This window comes from Octodon degus, unplaced genomic scaffold (assembly GCF_000260255.1).
Source record: "Octodon degus isolate 3935 unplaced genomic scaffold, OctDeg1.0 scaffold00187, whole genome shotgun sequence".
NCBI classification, from domain to species: Eukaryota; Metazoa; Chordata; class Mammalia; order Rodentia; family Octodontidae; genus Octodon; species Octodon degus.
Window position 1 is genome coordinate 3,415,652 of NW_004524763.1, and position 17,687 is coordinate 3,433,338.

Sequence of the window (17,687 nt, forward strand, 5' to 3'; positions counted from 1 at the left end):
TTTTCTGCTTAATACTCACCATCATTCCTGAAGAAAGGCATTATTATTATCATAGACATTTGACAGCTCTGCAGTTCAGCTGCCAGTACAGCCCATATTCTGGTCTTCAGAGCCATGATTATACTCTCCCATCAGCTTGGCTTATAGCTTTCTAGAGCTGTTTCTTCAGCCAGCATGTCTAAACCCACCAAAATCTTCCCATAAGCCAAAAGGCTACTGAACCACACGGTCAGGTACAGCCACCACAATGACTCTACTTATCTTAGCTATTTTCTCAGTGCTGGGAGAAAATACTCAACACCCACAAGTAAAGGAGAGGTTTATTTACTTACTTAGTAGCAGGGATCAAACTCAAGACCTTGCACTTGCCAGGCAAGCACTTACGCCACTGAGCTATCTCCCTGGCCCAAGAGGTTTATTTTAGCTCATGGTTTGTTGAGGCTTCACTCCATAGTTGACTGGCTCCAGGGCAGGTGGCATGGCAGAGGGGCATCGCAGAGGATAAAGAGCTCATGCCAATGTAAACAGGAAGCAGCAGTCTTTCATCCTCTTTCCCTTTTCATTCCACCCACGCTCCAAGCCTGTTGGGTGGTGCCACTCGCACCCTCAAGGGTCTTTCGTTCTCAGTAAATCTATTCAGTCACAGCCAGACTGCTAAGTCCACCAGCAGTCTAACCCAGAATCCCATACCCACAATCCAGACTTTCCCCAGAACCCCTTCTATGAGCCCAGGAGGCTTTGGAGGGAACACCTCCAAATTTGAAATTTAAGCAGTAACTACTGGTGAAGTGGCAGGGCTCGTCCCGCCAGGTGACCAGGTACCTGGCCCATGTTCTTAAGCACCAAGCAAAACTTCCTTTCTAAGGAAACTTCACCAATTTAGAGTTGATCATTTTAATATAAAAAGAACACATGTGTTTTTATTTTTATCTATTAAAACAACTTGATATGCTGTTACAGATCCGGGTTCATACAAGTACTGCTCTTTCTCTTTAATTAAAAAACACATACCAACTTAGGAGCTTCTCTGCCCAGAGAGCACTAAATCTATCTCCCTTTCAATTTCTCTTCTGTCACTGAATTGCCTCATGCTGCAAGCTGCACAGGACATGCGAAGGATTGGCCACATCTAACTGTAGAGTGCCCTGGAGCCTGCACTGTCATCACTGCCTCTGTCTTTTGGTGCTGCCAGCTGACTGTGGGAAGCGGGCCCGCAGGCCACTCTCACCGAGCTGAGCCACCCCTAGTCTGTCTGCACCCCTCTGAGATACTTTCTCAGGGCTGGGGGCAGCCAGAGAAGACACTGGCTCCTTCACTTGCTGAAACCGCAGCTTTCTACGCCCTGGTGAGGATCCAGCAAGCGATCTGCCTTCGCATGCATGCAGACTACTCTCTTCTCCACTCCCCCAGGACTCAGCTATCTTGGGGTTGGGTTAGTTTTTCTTTTCTATACCTCAAGCCAAAGGTTCTGGTATAACTACTTTCCACCCTACTCAAGCTATCTATTTGCAGGCTCAGTAAGGGGCAGCTATATTAATCAGCCTAGGTCCTCATAACAAAATAATAGGTTTCTATGAGGTAGATTTATTCTCTAAGGGTTTTAGAGGCTGGAAATTCAAGGTGAGGTTGCCAGTATAATTTTTTTCCTTGGAAAGAATTATCTCCCTGTCTTACATTTGTGGGAGGGAGGGGCATAAAGACAGACAGACAGACAGACAGACAGACAGCTGACTGTAATGTCTTTTTCTTCTCTTATAAAGACACTCCTCCTATAGTGAGGGCCTACCCTTATGATTTCATCTAAATCCAGTTGACTCCTAAAGATTCTGTCTCTAAATGCTGTCACACAGGGGATAACAGATCTAACATACAATTTTGAGGGGGACCTAGTCCATAGCAAAACCTAACTGATCAGCTTCTACCCGACTCCCTCCCATAGCAGGAGAGCTAACTGGGTAACTTAATTTAATTTCCTTACTGTATCCAAGTCAAAGTGAAATTGTGACCTCTCTAGTATTTCTGCAAAAAAAAGAACAAAACATAGTTTTAATTTCCATACAGGCACTTGTGCTGCCTGTGAAAACATAACATCAAAATGCTGTTTTAGTTCTCCTAGTTTAGGGCTCAGTGATTTAAAGACTAGTTCCAAGCACCTTGCTACACAGATACCGTTTTGATTTTTTTTTCAACAGATTCAGTTTTATAGCTGATTTTGAATTCAAAATTAGGGTTAAACTGGCACAATCAAAAGCAAAGTATTATTTTTTCCCATTCTACAATTAGCCATCACCACTAGCTGGATCCTGATTCTTGTTCACAACACCGAGTTCTTTGGCATATGCAAGATTGCCTGCTTGAATCAGGGAGCAGAAAACAGATATCATGCGAAACACGGGGAAATGACTGGATTGTTGAGCCAGGAAGATTGTGCCATCTGGACAAACGGTCTCTGATTAACTCTGAATACTGGCTGATTGGAGGTGTTTTGTGCAGCAAAACATTTCACCGGTGCCTCCAACTTGTGCTTTGTTTTCCTCACAGCCCTCCTGCCATGGCACCACTCCTGTGTCGGAGTTATGGGGAGACAGAAAACATGCATGGAAAGCCCGGAAGTACTCTTCTGGTTCCATCACGCCTTCCTGGAAACAACATTAATGGACTGATATTAATATATTTTCTTAGGAGGATTAAAGAAAAAAGACAAAAACTAGTTACGGGATCATATGCCAACCAAGCAATCACATCCTTTCTACTTTCAGTTGGATGTCTTGTCTTAATGATTACTGCAAGAATTAAATGAAATAGTTTTTGTAGGTAAAGCAGTTACTATACAATAAATTTTAGCTCATTTTCTTACCTTTATTATTTGTGGGAAAACATTATTTTTTCTTTATTTGACCAAAGAACAGGCAGCTGAATGAAGATTTGTTGAATAAAGATTATCTAGACCAATGGTTTCCAGACTTTTGGATTTCAAGGCCCATTAAAACTTTAAAAAAGAAATTGGGATTGATATGAGGCTTCTAATTTTTTTATTTTTCCAAGCTAAGACTTGTGAAAATTAATTTCCAGCTACCAGCAAGAATGTGGCATTTCAAACACAAAAGGGCACCTTAGAGATATACTATTTAATTAAAATGGAATAAATTGAACTTATGGAAAACATGTCTATTGCTTGTATTTTTCTCATTTTGCTGAGGAATGGTGGAAGCCCAGCAGCCTGGTGTGGGACATGAACTCTAATTTAGAAATCACTAATCCTGCTCAAACCTTTGCTTTCATAAACCATAACAGCTGAGTGGTTGTCACTCCTAATTTTAGGGATCTTTAGGCATGAGGATTTCACAGTCCTCTTGGCAGCTTGTTCTAAAGTTTAATCAAACTAAGTTATGTCTACGCCACCAGGAGATTGAATCCAACCAGTAAGAAAAACCAGCCTAACCCTGTTTGCTTTCTGGGTGGGCTGTGTATTTGGGAGTGTTTACATTTATAATCATACCTCTTCATGGTAATTCAGATACATAGGCAAGCCCTATTTAGAGTAAGAATTCTTCAAAGTAAGAAAGCAAAAAGATAAATAGGAGGAGACTCTCACTGAGATTCCCCAATTGTCTCTAGGGACATAGAAGTATTTTGGAAGAATTTTGATATATAATTGACTCTCCATATTCCTAGTGTCTGAATCTAAGGATTCACTAACTAAAAATCAAAAATAATTTTAAAAACTGAATCTCTCCTGAAAATTTACAGACATTTTTCTTATTCTTAAGCAACATAGTATAACAAATACTTGCCAACAATTTGTATTGTATTAAGTATTATAAATAATCTACGGATGATTTAAAGTTCATAGAAGGATTAGTACAGGTTATGTGCAAATACACACCATTTTATATAAGAGACTTAAGCTTTTGCAGGTTCGAGCAACTCTGGGGGATCCTGGAATCAAAACCACCCATATAACATATACCAAGTATCTTATCTCACAATTTCTAATACGTATAAGAACTCACCCTGAAAGGTATTCTTATCCATATTTTGCAGAGGACAAAATATTGTCAAAGGAGGCAAATCAGTCAATAAATTTTATTAAAGAAGAATTAAGTCACATTTTAACCCAGAAGTAAATTATTCCAATATTTACATTTTAAAAAACCACCCACAGATACTATAGATGACGGTAACAATCCCCATGTGGTGAGATCTCTAATTAGAGTAAATGTGGAATTGATCGGTCACTCTCAAGGCTGGGCCTTCCTCCACAGGGACCCCAAGCAGCCACTTGAGCCACTGGAAATTTTCACCCACATTTTTAGGTACCATAAAAGGCTTTCCAAAGTTAACATACTTAGAAAAAAATAAAATCAGAACATTTCCATTGAGCATTTATAATAATTTTACAAAAATTTGAAGGTTATTGTGATTAAAAAAAAATAAATAATAACTTAGAAGGGTCTACATTCCCTCCAGAGACTTTTCCCTCTAGAATTACTTGTATGTGTTAAGAAGCTTAATTCATAGCACAAATAAGTCCCACAATGGCGCTGAATTTTCCTTAGCCTTTTAAAATAAAATCATATTACTAAAAATCTAACATTTTAAAAAGTTAGATCTACACAAGACAGCTATTTAATGAATATACTTCGTAATTTGCACGTGTTTGGGGTCTACAAATGGCCTTGGAAGGGTGAGATTAGAAATAATACAAATGTAAACTTGAAACAAATTTAGAGGGCAGGCACAAGATTGATTTGTTTCAAAAATCTTTCTGGTATAAAAAATAAATATTTTGAAAAAAATATTGGAATAAGGCTTTTCTTAGATGATGTCTTTTCATTGCTCTTTGTTCATGTCTTACCTAAAGTGACATCTTCTCTTTTTATATATTGAAATGAAGAAAAATGAGAAAACAATAGAATTTTGATTGTCCAAGAAAATCTCAGGCTGTAGAGTTGCTATATATGAATATGAACAGAAAAATGACCACAAAACATCACACTATAGCCTCTGAACTGGAAAACTAATTTCTATGTTGCAACTTTTAACAAAACCTACCATAAGATAAATCACATGAATTTTTACGGTTATGCATAGGCTCATGTATTCATGCCACAAAGCAGAGTCACCCAAAATGCCCTTCTCTTTGTTACCAAGTGTTACTATGGCTCTAAATATTTTTCTAGCTCTGGATCAATAAAGGAAGGTTTATGTTAACAGCAAAGTCCTCCCAGGAATCCAGCAGGCAGCTTAAAAAAAATCAGGAAATATGTCAGCTTCATTCGGCATGCACCATGTTAAGTGGAAACATCATTCCTCAGAAAGGGAGTGTGCTTGGGGGAAGGAGAAATGCTTTGTTCTGCAGGGAAACTCGCTGCATCCAGGTGACGTTGTAATAATTTCCTAAAAATAAATTTAGATTTCCTCCATGATATGGGAGTGTTTTGAACAAAACCCTGATTGTACACTTTAACCTTCTCCCTCAAAAAACAAAATATATTGAACAGGGAAAAAATAGAGAAAGATCCAAGACTGTAAGAATTTGCTCAATAGGATTCTTGCCAAAAGGAAGATGTATCACTGACAAAATAGAAGTAGGAATGGCTCTAGTGGGCTTTTACAACCCAATACCTCTGCCCTTAGCAAATGCTCAAAACTAGAACATTACTAGGTCCATACAACATCAAAGGATTGTTTTTGAATACAAAGCACAGGCTAGACTGCACAAAGGACCCCCGCAAAGGAATGGTGGTAAGATTTAAAGGAAGGCTTTGCTGGAGTGAGTGGAGGGCAAGGCCGTGTGAGGATACAAGTACCAGGGTATGTTTGCATTACTGTCCTCTAAGGTACAACTATCATTGTGTGAATGAACCACATCTCCATAACACTGCCAGTCTATCCTAATGTACTACAGCATCAGGACTATTTATAATCAACAAAATTACAAATGCTGTAATCATGCAAGTTTGGTGATAGTAATTATGACAGAATAAATAGCAGCCAGAGTGCTTTTGCTGCAGCTATTGATGTTGATGGCAAATAGCCAAGGAAGATGTAAATTTCTTTTTCTTTCATTTTTAGGGACACTATCCAAGAAGGCGGAGCCTGCCAGTGTTTGCCAGGAGAAATGCTTTATGTACCACTTAAAAATAGACTTCCTACAAGATGTCAGGAAGGTGCATTGCCTCTTTAAATGAATAGGATTTATGAATTAGTTAGTCTAATTTAAAAAATAATCACATATGCATTTGTATAAATCACACATGCGAACATATGCTCAATAGTTCCCCTCGCAGAAAGGCTGAGCCTCATCCAAGTTTGGCATGCCCCCACCAGCCTGGGATCACGCTGCCCCCACCAGCCTGGGATCACGCTGCCCCCTCCAGCCTAGGATCGCCCTGCCTCCACCAGCCTGGGATCACACTGTCCCCCACCAAAGCTCATGTGCCACCAAGCTCCTTTTGCACTATTCTGTACAATTGCTTATGCATTTCTCACCACTGATGTTGGGTAGGAAATAAAATTTAGAGACTTTACTACTTATAATTAAGAGTTTCAGTAGTAGAGTGATATAAAGATTGAGCTGTTTCAGAAACGTACATTTTATCTTGAGGTTGTTTTTTTTTTTTTCCTTGTGGCTTAAATTATGAGTGAATGTTTTTCTTATTTCTTACTTTCCCCATAAGTAGTCTTTTCAGCAGTAAAATTATTATTCATTCTTAATAACTACCAAGCAATAAAGTGAGATGTCAGTTTGGGAGACAGTGGGTGTGCATTCCAATTACTCCATTCATCATGATTTCAGAAGAGCAAAAGGCAGTGATTTCCTGGGCCTCTGGAGAGGATAGCTTAAAACACTACAGGAAGTTAGTACCCTTATCTATCCTTTGCTTCAGTTCATGATAGCTCTGGGATTGAATAGGCAAAAGCAAATAAAATAAAATCAATTTTTTACTGTAGGGAGCTCTATTAAACGGAGCACCTTTGGGTACTTGCTCTTAAAAAACCCGTGCCTTTTGACTCAGCAGTATACATTTCAAGGCACATATCCTGTGACCTTCAGACACAGCAGACATGCTCACTTAAGGACAGCTTCTGTAGGCTTGCTGACCATAATCCCTGTTTTGCTTGAGAATCTGAGAGAGCAAGACTTGCCTTCCTGCATATAGTGTATACCCAAGATGATCCCAGGATGCAGGATGAAGAGAAGAGGGAGGCTGAGGCTTTGGGCTGCTGGGCTCACTCTGTGGCACCCTCCTAAGCATCCCTTGAAGGCCGCTGGGAGTTTCCTTCTGGAAGGACAGGAAGCTGGAGAATTTATTCTCCAGTTCTGCTTTCCAAATGGTTGAAGGTGCTGAGAGGCAAAAGGATGACACGCTCTCTTCTTGGCTTTGAAGCCTAGCATTGTCTCTTTGAACGACTAGGATTTAGGAATAGTTATCCTACTTTAAAAAATAATCATATATGGTGGAGAACCACTCAGGTTGCTTCAAAGCTCAGAGGAGTCTAAGGACACCTGAGGATGTGACCCTGCTTGTGTAGCACAGGTGCACAGTGGGATACAGTTATGTGACCATAACTTAGCATAGGGAAACATGTATGTACTGGTTGTAGCAGTATGTAAGAATGCAAGCATGAGGTAGCAACCTGTATTAGAATTATACAATAAAGATGCAGGTGGTCTCTCTGGCTCTCTGCTCTCCTCCGTGCTGCCTGCTATTATTGCTGAACTTTGCACACCTGTGCTCTTTAACCTTGGGACCTCACCTGAAAAAATCTCCCTTGGGCCCCCTGAGGCAGCTGACATACACATTTGTATAAATCATGCATGCATACGTGCTCTCAGTAGTTCCATTTGTGGAAAGTTTGAGATGGGCTGGTAGCACCAAGTAAGACAGACCTCTCATGACACTGTCCATTGCAGCTGTCACTGAAACCAGAGGTGGGCTGAGGTGTTCTTGAGGACCAAGTGGTTTTGGGGCATCCCAAATTGATTACCTCCCAAAGACACACTGATTGGAAACTATGCTAGTCAACTGTCACCTAGTCATGCAACAGAATACCTGTATTCATGACAACTGTGTCTGTATTTATTTACAGGCATAGATAGGCATGTGTCAATGAAAAAGCAAGTCCCAAAGCAGTGTTTTCACTATGAGTCTGTTTTTGCTTTAAAAAAAAAACTATAAATACAGAGTTGTTCTCTAGGTTATAGAGCAAAGTTGTTTATGCAAATCACAGCATAAGGCACATAATATAATTGTGGCGATAGGAACATTTTCCCATCCCATGGGGGACACAGGGCAGCTGAACACAAGAGTCAATGGTGGGCAGCACAGTTGGAGTCCAACAGCAGCTCCCCAACTGGTCCACTGTTTCCATCTGCTTCTGTTACCAGCTGTGGTCTCAGCACGCCAGCCACGCTACTTCTGTGTCGTTTGTGTCATTTCCTTTTGCTGTGTTCTAATTGTAACTGGAGAGTGGAGATAAGGACAGAACCTGGCAGTCTACTTGAAGGTGTCAAAGGAAAAATACCGCTTTCCTAGTACAAAGTTTGTGCTCGTCATGGGTGGCTGAACAGCTTTAAAGATCTTGTCTTTTTCCTTTTTCTCTTAAATTGCTTTAAAAGGAATAGTAATATGGCAAATGGTGGGACAAAAGCCGCAGAAGCAAATTGACAGCATTTCAATGTATATGAAATGTGATTTGCTCACGACCTTTGAAAACCAGATGATTGCATAAATTGGCAGAGCCCTATATTCCCTAGGAAAAATGGATTTCTCTGGATGGCAGAATTTCCACTTATGTTCCTTTGTTGGCTTTTTCCCAATAAATTACCAAAAATTACACTGGTTAAGTAGCAAGCATGATGAAGGAGACAGGGACAAAAGATAGAACATCTTCATGGCGGCTTATAGTTTTTGAGGAAAGTCTCCATTAATGAATGCTAGAAAAAAAAAAGCAGTGCCCTAACATCTATGTAGGAATGTGTTGAAAGAAACAGGCTGTTTCTTAGCACTTTACAGACTATAAACACAGTGTCAATTCCAGTTGTCTATCTATTAAAAGTGAAGAAGAATCTCCAATAAAGATTATAGCCAAAGCTTATCTTCTTTCATTCCCACAACCCCTGCCATCTTCTCTAGCTGTGCTTAAAGAAGGTACCTTGGTGACCAGCTGAATGACAGGAGTCTTGGACAGGGCACTTGTCTCTTTGTATAACAGTACAAAAGCAGCTTTCTGACCTCACAGGTGAGCAAAGGCAGCAGAATGGACTGTGGCCAGATAGACTTTCTGAAAAACTCTTCTCTCCCTCTAAGAATGCTGGCCAGTTGAATTGGCTCCCTGGTGAGTCCCCAGATGTGAACAACTGCCTTTCTTCTTAAAACAATGCCAGATGCATTCAGTTGATCAAATCGGTGTGAACTTGTTGAGTGTGGAGCTTTGGGCTAGAACTTCCTTTTGCATTACTTTATTAAGGAAAGTAGTATCTTGTGTCTTTAAAATAAAAAGGCAGTTATTAGCTAATTATTTTAAATGATGCTATTTTAAATGTGCTGCTTATTTGTAAAATGCTTATGTTCCTTGGCTGGCTGTGACTATAATAAATTCTATAAATTGAAGTTACTAAATATTTAGGCTTTCAGTGCATAAAGAGATAAAGATTGATGGGCACAGAGAAGAACAGGGACATTCTTTAAATTTCATGCATTTTAATGGCCGAAGTGGTGCAGTTGTTATCCTCCCTTTATTCAAAGCAGTGCCTTTCAGGCTTGGATTTTCAGCAGCACCCCATGGTCTTCTCCCAATTATCCCAAGGGAGGCCTCACAATTGCCATTGTCTTGTGTTCAGCTCATCGACTTTATTGATTTAATAGGTCTACCTGGACATTTGTCAAAGACAGTAATTGAAAATGCAGGCTGACAGGTTAGCAGAAGTGGCAGAGCCTGGGAGGCAGAGATGGTGGGGAGGAGGCTGGCTGCTTGCTCTTAAGCAGCTCCTGTAGCCACCTCAAATGTGGGCTCGAAGACGCTGACCCAGGGCTACCTGAAGGCCAGAGGGCAGAAGACAGCTGTGTTCCTCCAGCACTTCGGCCTCAGAGAAGGATGCAGGGGTGGGCGAGCAGAGGGAAAATCACATGAAACAACTGTGCCGCTTACCATGAATGCAGCAAGGTTCAAAGACAAGCTTGTCACAGAGAGCATCTATTATTGTTTTGCTTTCCTCATTACCTGAAATTCATTTTATTTTTTGTATGTTGACTGTTTCAAGTCCAGCCCTTCCTGATCTACTTCCATATAGCCATTTTTATTATTGGAGGAAGTAGCAGGATTTTGAAATATTAACTCGTATGAAATATTAACTGAGCTTCCCCTCTGTCAGCGCTTCCTGCTGCCGGGTCTGTCCCCTCAGGTACCTAAGCAGTTCTGTGCTCATTATCGCAAGGGAGGATGTGGCTGTGGAGGCGGGAAGCGAGCTGAGCGGGCTGAACTCCAGGCCTCGGGGGAAGGATGAAGGCTTCGAGGACAAATGAAATTTAGGGGAAAAGGGATGTGATAAGGGATTATCAGGAAACCAGGGCTTCTCTGGGAATTATGAGGGATGTCTCCAGAGCAGAGAGCAGAAAACAGATGTGCCTTCCCCCTGGTAACTGGTTAGCCTGTATCAGCACCTTAGCATCAAGCAACAGATGAGGAAAGCTGACTGAGCCCGGAGACAGGAAACAGAGAGAGGCAGAGTCCTTAGTAAATATAGGGACAGGTTCTTGAGACAATCTCGCCAGAAGAGAAGAATCCCATTTCTTCAACAAGGAACAGAAATAGCAGGGAGAAGTGTGAAGTCCACAGGTACCAGCTGGACAGAAAGAAATGGCACTGGCCATGTACGTGGGTCCGTTGTAGGCAACTGAGTTAGACAGAGATATTCTAGGCAGTCAGACAAGGCTAGGCCCTCAAAGGAGACAGCATGGAAGATAAGACACCCTACAACTGTGGGAGAGACAGACACTCCCACTGTGGGCCAGACCTCACGACAAAAGATCAAGTAATACATATCTCCCTAAAGATAAACGTCAGGGATTGATATTCTAAATAAGTTTCTATGTCTTCCTTGAGAAAGCCAGGAACTTTCTTCTACAGGAAAAGCCACTGTTTTCACGCCCACTTGCTGCATGACTCACTTCCCCACTTGATCCCGATGAAGTCAATTTTACCTAAGCAATTATGCTTGCAATCTTATTAGTTGACCATAGTTTTGTCCTGCCTTATGCCCACCTTGCAGTTCCCATGTTTCTCACCTTAGACCCACCTCATCTCATGGATTTGCTCTATAAAAAGTCCTAAAGAAGACAGGTTCCTTGGCAACTCACTCAGGTCCCCTTCTGTCCCTTTCTCAGACAGAAGCTTTCTTTCCCTCAATAAATATATTTTGCTCGTAACTTCTGTTGTTCCTAAAATTCGTTTTGAAGAACAGGAACTCATACCAGATACCTTTTGGTTGAGAGTCTCTTTCTCCTACATCAGGTAGACAGCTGAGGACAAGTGGATAGCTTGAAGACACCCCATGGAACAATGTGTACTGTGGCCTGGAACCCCCATTCCTACCACACATACACATGGTGCTCTGTGAATCTCCAGAACTCTATGGGCTCAAATTGAGTGACTGAAATTGAATTCTAGGCTTGAAATTGACATTAAGGTTATTGGTAAAAAAAAAAAAAAATGTTTTTACACATCCGAATTGTGAACAAGATTTGTGTTTCCTGTTGCAGCAGTCCCTAAATTTTCTGGCATCAGTGACAAGTTTTATAGAAGATGATTTTGCCACAGTGACAGGTTGGCAATGACTCAACCATATTTCATTTACTGTGTACTTTACTTTTATTATTTTACAGTATATTATATAATGATATAATTATACAGTTCACCATAGTGAAGAATCAGTGGAAATTCTAAGCTTGATTTTTTGAAACTGGACAGTCCTATCTAGAGTTGATGGGAGACAGGGACACCTCAGAGGTGTTCCTTTTGTCTACTCAAATCTTTGATCACTGCTTTTGCAGAAATGGAAGGCTATGGGAAATGGAAGCAGGCTTTTCACTGCCTTTGTGGCAATCTCAGGATATTCTGCTTTGGCTGTAACCAGGCTGCACAGAGAGTCAAAGTTGTCTTAAGCAAACTTCTAAAGCTACCAGATTTGTAATCTCAAGCAGCTGACCCTGTTCTAGAACAGACATCGTCAATTCACATGGTTTATTCCTGAATCAGTCGCAGCTAACTCTTTCCAAATTCAGGGGTCTTTTATGGTTGGAAAATAGTGCCCACATTTTTTTTGAAAATTGAGGACAGTGGTCATGCACCAGGTGGGAGAAGAATGACCTTGGCTCAGTTTCTTTTGTAGTGTTCTGCTACAGTTTGAAACATGTCAAGAGTTCCAATGTGAGCTCACGATGCCCACAATCCCACTTTGGCTATGAATGCAGCCACTTAATCTACTGACTTGGACAGAGTTCTCCCTCACCTCTAAAGTAACAGATTGACTTCACTGAGTGTGATAGATATGCTACATGAGTAAGCAATGTGTTTGGTGACCCATTCTGTGTCACTGAAATATGCAGTCAGTGGTGATTGCTTTTCTAAAAGAAATCTCTGAAGTAGTTCTCATAACTCAAAATTCTGACCAGGGGTCTACATTCAGGAAGTCAGCTCGCCTATGTGTATAAGCAGAGATGTGGTGCTCCCTGTTCATTTCTTCACACAACTGTGGAAGTAGAAGTGAGTTAGGGGTACCTCCCTGAATGTGGTTGATAATTTTTAACTACACCCTGCAAAATATTGTAAAGTTCAGGTGACATTTGGGGGCTAGCTAATATTTCTCTATGGATGACATAGTGTATGGACTCACATTCTGAAAGGACCCTCTCGAGTTGAGTAGTGAAACAGGAAAACTGACCAGTCTTGGAAACCACTCCACCTGTGTGCATGCCCAGATAAAAGGGGTCAATTCCGTTTTCCTGCTATGTAATAACTCAAGAGGTGAGTAATCTACAGCTGTGGTATTGGCTGGCAACAGAAGTTTGCATAGCATATCCCGTTGAAAATATAGTGCACTAAAAAAGGTGTCATTGCCTTATCAATGTCTATAGACCAGTCAGCTCAGACTGAGTCAGCCTGTGCTACCTAGCAACTGTGCCTCAGTATCCTCTCCTGTTGCATCCGTTGGTCTACTTATAATGCCAGCCAAAAGAGGAGCACAGAATAACTTTTCAACAGCATCCTCTCCCAAAAGTCCATGATAAATGTCCTTAGCAGAGGGCAGGATCAAGTCTTTACCAATAGAAAAGGACTTCTTAGCTTTAGTAAATGTTCCAAAATATTTCCATAAAGTCTGGAAAAAAATCTCTCCAAAAGTGTGTGTGGTAGGTAAAAAGGGCCTATCTATGTAGCATAGCTGAGGATTCTGGGAAGCGGGCCGCGAGACACTAAGACCTTTACTCAAATCACACAGTTGACACATCCACTCTCACTGAACCAGTGATTCTCAACCTTTTTCAATGTATCCTATCACAGTCTTCTTCCTGCAACTTTATCTTCAGTCTTTTAAAACCAAGTAGTATATTTAAAAAGAAAGAAATCAATGGCACAAAGAATTGCTTTACTTGTAAGGTCTGTCCTAGTACCCCTATTGATCTGAAATATTTCTGCATTAGTAAACTTTTTTGTTTTGAGACAGAGTCTTGCTGAGTAGTTTAGACTGGAATTCACCAGGTAGCCCAAGGTGGCCTTGAATTTGTAGTAATCTCCTGCCTCAGCCTCCCTAGTGCTTGGATTATAGGAATGCACCAGCATGGCCTGCATTATTATTATTATTATTATTATTATTATTATTATTAATATTATTAATTCTTCATTATGTTCTTCACGGAGTGCAGTCATTCAGGGTGTCATTCTGATTGGTGCATCAATTACAAAGTTGTTAGGGTGACCTAGGCTGAAAACACCCACACAATAGGGCCAAGAAGAATTTGGAGACCACTTGCTACACCCTGCTCTAACTATAGTGAGAAACATAGTCACTTTTCAAGGCTACAAGTTAAGTTGTATTAAACCATGGGTTTTTTTTTTTCTGTCAAATGTTCTTTCCTAAACACTATATCAGTTAGCTTGAGGGGAAAAAAATGTCTAAACTTTGATGAATTTAACAACATCCCCTAAGCCCCACTTATAAAATATAGCCCCTAAGCCAAAACATTTTTTTTTTGGTCTTTTGGCATCTAATGCTTGCCTTACTTGAGATACTTTAAAATTTTGCTTCTACAGAAGAAAAGTAGTCACAGTAAATTTCTCATATTGAAAATGTCAAATTCCTATTTGTTACATGATGATGTAAGTGACTATAAAATACAAATTTCTGGTTGAGGATATAAACTCAACGAAGATTTGGATTCCAATATCTGTGGAGATGAGTGATAACTACCAAGTTGCTTTTTGTGAGCTGCTTTAAAAGAGTTGCTATGACTGCCATTGTTCACAGCAAGTCTGTACATACGTGCATTTGAAAGAGAGATTGCAATTGCTGATACTGTACTCATATTTGTCATTGTCGCCAAACTCCAGAGCGGATATTGCCAAAGAATCTCATTCACATGCAAGAGATTGTGGCTGAAAATAGGAAGGACAGTCGTCCATGCTTTCTGAGTTTCTATGTTTAAGGACAGTGCTGGAGGGTGGGCTTCTTGCACTTGTGCAGCATACTGGTTGGTCTACAGCGGCCCGAACCCATGGCCACTAAATCACATGTTTTCTGTTGATGCGTTCACTGCAGATACAGTATACAAATATGCATTGTGCTTCCAAAGAATCTCAGGTGGGTATACTGAAGAGAAAAGGAGACAAATCTTGTGCTCTTCTAGAGCATATATTCCAGAGAGGGGGGAGAAAAACAATAAAAAGTGAGCAAATAATACTCTCTTCAGCATGCTATGCATTTAATTGTACTATATCTTTTAATTATCAAAACAACTCATGTGAGTACTCCTTCATTTAATGTTATAAATGAGTAAAATGAAGGATAAAGAGGGTAAATAACTCTACCTAATATCTCAAAGTCTGAAGGGCAAGCATAAAATACTGACACAGGAAATTTTATTTCAGGACTCATGTTCTACATCACTATAAAACCACAAAAGACTGCACATTTATGTCTCCCAAAATTTATAGGTTGAAGCCCAATCCCCAGTGTAATGACTTTAGGAAGTGATTAGGTTGCCAGGATGGACACCTGTGAGTGGAATTAGTACCCTTATGAAAGAGGCTCCAGGGAGTTCTCTTGCTCCTCTCACCATCTGAGACTGCAGAGGAGAACCAGGAAGACAACCCTCACTAGACACTCAGTCGGCGACCAGCTTGACATTGGACTTTGCAGCCTCTAGAACTTTAAGAAATAAATACTTGTTCTTTGTAACTCTCAGTCTATGTGGTATTCTATTAAATCATCCCAGACAGAAGAAGAAAAAGAAAAGCTCTATGAAAACTGCAACCTAAACTTCAGGTCTGGTGGGGAAAGCAGAAATGAGAGTCGAATGGGACAGGTGGCATGGCTCAGCAACTTTCTGGTAGGTGCGAATAGAAAGGCGCCTCATCCAGAACGGGAGATCTGGAAAGGCTTTCTTGGGATATGGAGACCTATCCTGGATCCTGAAGAATAAATGGGAAATAATCAGGAAAAGGAAGTTGAAGAGTCATGCACACCAAGAAGGCCATTCTACTTTATGCATGGAGCTTGTAGTGGTATGAGCGAGCCATGAGACACAACACTATAAAGAAACCAAGGGCTTGATTCTCTAGGGAGGACTTTGGGTTTCTTCCTTTTAAAGTTAATGGGATACTATTGCTTGAGTTTAAGAGTTTAACACGATCCACTTGGATTTTAAATAACTCTCTTAGGGCTCCTTGTCCACCAGGCACTTGACAAGAGTTGAGTGTCTTCTTTGTATGCTCTCTAACCCCTAGTTACTGGGGACAACCCATGCCAGGTCCTCTCAACACTCACAGATGTTCCTCCACAGGGGATGTGTGCTACTACTTGGTAGGAAGGAGCAGGTTTTGCTCTTATCAATGACAAAAAGCAGTTGGCTAGAAGAGAACGTGGTCTGAAAATATCCTGGATCTTGGATCTTTTCCTGCTCCTACCTTCACCGCATATAACACAAGCCTTGAAACTAGCAAAGTAAAATTCAGATGACTCCATTTGATCCTGCCAGGGTCCTCTCAGCTCCTTGTCAGTACCAAGGCCTTGTGGACACAGCAGAGCTGGGCGGGGCCTTGGGTGGGAGTATGCACCAGGAGCTAAGGTTTCTTTTCTTTTCTGGCTTCTTCCTACTTAAGAAGAAATTTTCAAAAAGAAAAAGAATAAGAAGAATACAAAGACGAAGACAAAGACAAAGATGAGGATGAGGATGAAGATGAAGACAACCACAACAAAGATGAAGACGAAGACGACAACAACAATGAAGATGAAGACAGAGACGAAGATGAAGAAGAAGACAAGCAAGACGGCCACAGCCATACAAGATTTACATGTGACTATGAGGAAAAAGCTGAAGAAGTCCCTGAAAAAGAGAAAGATGAAAGTAGTGGCCAGGGCTGTGGCCTCAGAGCTTGACGATGAAGTCCAAGAGGCTTCAGACAGCAGAGGTTCTGGAGGCAGCCATGGGCTGTCTGATGATGAAGCAAGAGGAAGCAGACAATAAGGAGGATGCTGACCCCTGGGACAGAGAAAAGGAAAACACTGCTGACTCTGGTGCTGGGACTAATGCAGGCTGGGCAGATGCCATGGCTAAAATCCTTAGCAAGAAAACACCTAAGAGCAAGCCCACCATTCTCATCAAAAACAAAGAGCTGGAAAAGGAAAGAAGAGGCTGAAGCAAGAATGACTGGAGAAAAGAAAACAGCTGGATGAGAAGCGGATGGGAAGCGATGTATAGAGCCAAGCCAGATGCTGTCCAGGACAAAGATGCAAAGAGGAATCTTCAGAGAACTACAGTGAGTTCCATTATTCAGCGCTGCTCAGAAACATCAGAAGAACATGGACGGGAAGGTTAGAGAGGCCAGAAGCTCTGTTAGAAAGCATGCTAAGTTGGTATCAAGTGTTTCCAAGAGAAAAACATTTGATCAATGTTCTCAGAGGAATGGATAGAACTACAAATGAGAAAAGTTCACTGGAAAAGAACTCAGAAGCCAGACTGAAGTGAATTCAGCGGAAGGCCCAGGTTGGAGCATTCTGCAGGATGATGTCATGCTGCAGGCCTACATGAAGGACGGGATCAGGAGAGCGATGGTCCCAATGGCAGCAGCGCGGGGCCTGCGGGTGACTGAGGCCTACAGCAATGATGCTGTGGAAGAGTGGAGCAGAGGAATTATGAGGATCTGTGAGCCAGAGAGTGGCTGGCTTTAGTGCTCCCTCTTTTCATGTAAATTTTCTCTAATTAAGGTATTTTCAGCCCTTATATAATTGTTTTTCTCCCGACATTTGTAAAAAGAAATATTTTTGGTTGAGCAGTAAGATTTTTCATTTTGCTAGGGTCCTTGCATGTTGACACATCTTGACCATAGACATTGATGTTGTTTTAGTATCACTGGTGTTTTAAGAATTAAAATGAATTATTTGAAGTTAATATTTCTCTGTCTTC

The 17,687-nt window shown here is 41.0% G+C and overlaps 1 pseudogene; it reads left to right on the forward strand.

Moving 5' to 3' along the window:
• The first annotated feature begins 16,442 nt into the window (after window positions 1-16,442).
• On the forward strand, window positions 16,443-17,373 carry LOC101586336 (annotated as a pseudogene).
• Window positions 17,374-17,687: the final 314 nt, after the last annotated feature.